This window comes from Solanum stenotomum, chromosome 6 (assembly GCF_019186545.1).
Source record: "Solanum stenotomum isolate F172 chromosome 6, ASM1918654v1, whole genome shotgun sequence".
Lineage (NCBI taxonomy): Eukaryota > Viridiplantae > Streptophyta > Magnoliopsida > Solanales > Solanaceae > Solanum > Solanum stenotomum.
Window position 1 is genome coordinate 14,708,953 of NC_064287.1, and position 4,125 is coordinate 14,713,077.

The window sequence follows — 4,125 nt, forward strand, 5'->3', positions numbered from 1 at the left end:
TATCTATGACAAGGTTGGAACAACGATAGAGATGGTGGTTGGAAAGATTGGCGGGGTTGAAATCGGAGAGATAGGGAGATGGAAAAAGACAGATACATGCCTCCTCATGATGGTCCACACCTAAAGGAATTAGTTGGGCCAGAAAGAAGCCGAATTGAAAACCTGCTTGTAAGGACAAACAACAAGGTTGAAGGGTCTATATGGTGTTCAAGGACTTGAAAAAATGACTTCTCCACTTTATCTCAGACGGTGACTTTGAACTCAGTTTATATCAAGCATCGGAGACCCAACAAGGCCAAATTTCCACTCATCTCAATCCAAGGCAAAAGGGAGCATCTAGTGGCACTCTACGGAACTCCAAGAATGATTGTTGAGTTTGAGGACTATGTTTTGCCACGACGTTAAATAAGGCACTTCTTGGGAGGCAACCCAAGTCTTTATTTTGCTTTTATTGCTTTTGAATAGCATGCATTGTGAGTACAGGTTCAGAAGCAGTTGAAAGATTGAAAAGGGAAGAATAATCAATACTAAACCCAAACATTGATGGGCAAAAGGTAGTGTGTCGAACCATTTTGTTTGCCTTTTGAGCTTTAATAGATGGAAAGTGTACTGTCAAAATTGGCAATCAGAACTCCAACAGGTGATTCGCTGAAGTGCACTACGCGGACTCCATCGATTCCGTCCAATTAGCCTTCAGGTTTCGTGTTTGTTCAAGCATGTTCGGAGAGATTAAGCTCCAATTGGTGATTATAAAAAGGTCAAGGGTCTTTTCAAATTCAAAAATCAAAACCTTTGAGATTTGAGAGCCTTTTTTATTCCTTTCTCTTGCTTCACATATTTTTAGTGTTTGTGAGCCTCTTGTGAATGTTTACAATAATGAGGAGTACATTTTCTTGGATTTATACTCAACCCAACCCTAATCCCTCATTTTTCTCGACTACTTTTTACATTAAGGTTGGTTCTTGAATTCTTGTTGATGTTTCGGAGTTTAAAAAGCATATAGGATGTGGGCTTGGGCCTTGTTACTGCTTTTTTGTTTTAAATTTTTTATAGGTAGCATGGCATCGTCTGATTTGAATAGTGCTATGAGATTTTAATTGTGAATGCCTATGAAACTATGAATCGTGATTTTGTTGGTTAAATGGCATAATTGAATTGACAAATATGTTAGGTCTTCGCTTAATTTTATGTGAGTGAAGTCTGAGTAGCCAAATGTGGACCGATTCAAATGATTTTACCTTCTAGTATATAGGGTGACTACTTTATTAAAGGAAAATCATCTATTAGTGCAATACTTAGTAATATATGGGGAAGTCTGAGCTCCCATTGGTAGAAAAGCATATAGGTGGATTGTAATATTTGGGGGAAACTAGTATTTGTTGTATGTGTTGGATTAGATGTGAAATTTAGGCATTGGGCTTAAAACTTCATGTTCTGCAAGCTTGTCTTAGCTTGCCAAGGAGGTTAGGCAAATCGCCGAGTAATCCCTAGATCGCCTAATTGAGCATATGCATGGCTTTGGGTACTGTCTATTTGGCAGACTTGTCTTAGTCCACCGAACCCATTTGGCGAATAGCCAAGTGGGAGAGAGCATCTCCCTTGATGCTTGTGTCTTTCCCTTTTGCACTATCAGATTCACCGGGATTTTCTTAGCCCGCCCAAACCAACTCGGTGAATCACTGAGTTTGTATTGACTTCGCCTTTTATGCATGATCTCTGAGTTAATTGATATTGTCCATTTTGGTGGGTTCACCAGATCTTGCCCATCCTGTTTGGCAATTTGCCTTCCCTCTAGGCAAACCTTAGGAATATTTCTGATATGTCATCAATTTGCTTTCAATTTCAACTAACCTTCACAAATCATATGTTTGAATGTGTGCTTTGAAGATAATGGCAAGAACAAAAGGTAAGCAAGTGGTTTCTTTCGATACTGAGTCAGATAGGGAACCTTCTCCTCCTTTGCCAAAAAAAGTAAAAAGGCATCTCTATAAATGAGGCTTCGGAGGCATCTCATGCCCAATAGAAAAACCCTCAAACACCCTACCAATGAGGTTAAGAAAGTGAGGAAACACATTGCCACCAAGCAAGTGAATATCCGCTCAAAGTTGCTCTCGCCCCTGCAAGATCCTAATCCTTCTTCTCGTGTTCTCCCAATGATAACTCCAAGGGCTTTGAATAGGGTCAAGGAATAAGGAGAAAAGACTATTTTTGAGGAACGTTGATTCTCGACTAACGGAGTCATGAGTGATTACCCAACCATATGAGAAGCCATCAAATTTCACAAGTTGGAGCAATTTATTTAAGCCATACAATCTTATGTGCCAAAGAGGGTAAGTGAATTCTATGATGCCTATGCCAAGGCATTGCCAAGGATGAGAAAGGGAACTATTTGGAAGACAATAGATGAAATCGAAGTGAGGTCTAATATAGTTCAGTGCCATTCCAATGAGATTAACAAAGTACTGTGCACTCCGGATAATAATGATGATGAATACAACACCCTAATGACCAAGACTCTAGATACACTAAAGGGGTGGTTAGACCCTATGATATTCGATGAGGCTTGTCCCTCTTGGATGGCTGAAAGTGCTAAGATTGAGAAGAAGGACTTGAACATCGTGGAAAGATACTAGTTCGGGTTTATTAGCAACAACATGATGTCATCCCAAAACGAATCAATACTTTGCCATCCAAAGGCAGTACTGCAGGGCTCTATTATTGAGAAAGAAAAGATCAATGTAGATGAGATAATTATAGAAGATATATTGTCATGGTCCAGACAAGAACAAATCTATCTTCCCTTCCCGATGCTCATTACATAGCTATATGAGAGAGCGGGAGTTCCCTTTCGAGGGAAAATTGATGTGAGGGTCACACCAGCTTCATCTGGTGACATCAGAAGGAGTTAGGTAGGGTACTTGGGGGACAATACGGCTTAGAAAAAGTCGACAGCACCAAATGTTACGCATGTGATTTACCCCACCACTTTTGCAACTGAGGCTAGCACACTTGCTCCTTCCGTGGAGCAGGCATGTATCTCTACACCTTTCTGCACTGTTGGCCCTTTTGTTTCTGCATATCTGCCTCATTTTACTACTGATGTGACTGTTGTGAGGCCTTCGTCCTCTCCTATTTCCCGTCCTCTCTTGACCCAGACCATGATCTACCATAGGGGAAGCCTTTCTTAGTGTGCAGTTGTTAGAGTTGCCCAAGTTGAGATGGGCATGCCCAAGCTCATTGATCAGGCTATCAAAAAGGCTTTGGATCCTTTCATTGATCAGGTCATCAAGTGTGAGGGACCATTAATAGTCATAGAATAAGACTAGATTATCTTACAGCTAGGATAGAGGCTCAGAAGAAGGTCGAGGGTAGCCCTAGCACACTAGATACCATGTGAGATGAGATTGCTACTATGGGGTGGAGGTGGTCTAGTTACAGTCAACGAACATCTCCATATTTTGGGGTGAGGTTCCAGATACACTTATTCCCATTCCTGATATGGTAAGTCATGTGCCTCCCTCTAGTAAGAAGACAAAGGTTACTATGCATGTTGATTCTGTTGATGCTGATGAAACTAAGAGGGCCGAGGATGACTTGGCTGAGGAGAGCAGGGGATTACTGAGACACTAATGGAGCTACAGATGATTGAGGAGGTCATTCTTCTGGCATCCCTATAGAGATCTCTTCGAGAGACTTCCAAGTTTGGTTTTAGTGGAGTAACCCCAGACCCCCTCATCACCTCCCACTATAGAGATAGACATTGATGCCCTAGTTGAGCCTTTCCTGCCACCTCCAATGATCCTGTTGCCGAGCATCGATGCCTCTCGTGAGGTTTCACCACCGGAGACTCCAGACGAGAGTGCTCTATAGGCATATCCTATCAGGGTGATCCTTTATCTCATTCTCTCCATATCTTTTGTTTATCTTGCATTGAGGACACTACAGTATTGTTTTGGTGGGGTGAGGACCTTCGTGCAAATATTTCCCTTTGGATTGTATTTTCTTATTTTGAGTTTTGAACAATTGTAGTGGTAATTTTTGTTTAAATTAGAGTGCTCTTTTTGGTTAAAACATTTTTCTTTAGTTTTGTTTTGTTCTCTCTTGATGTTGCAACTCCCCCCCCCC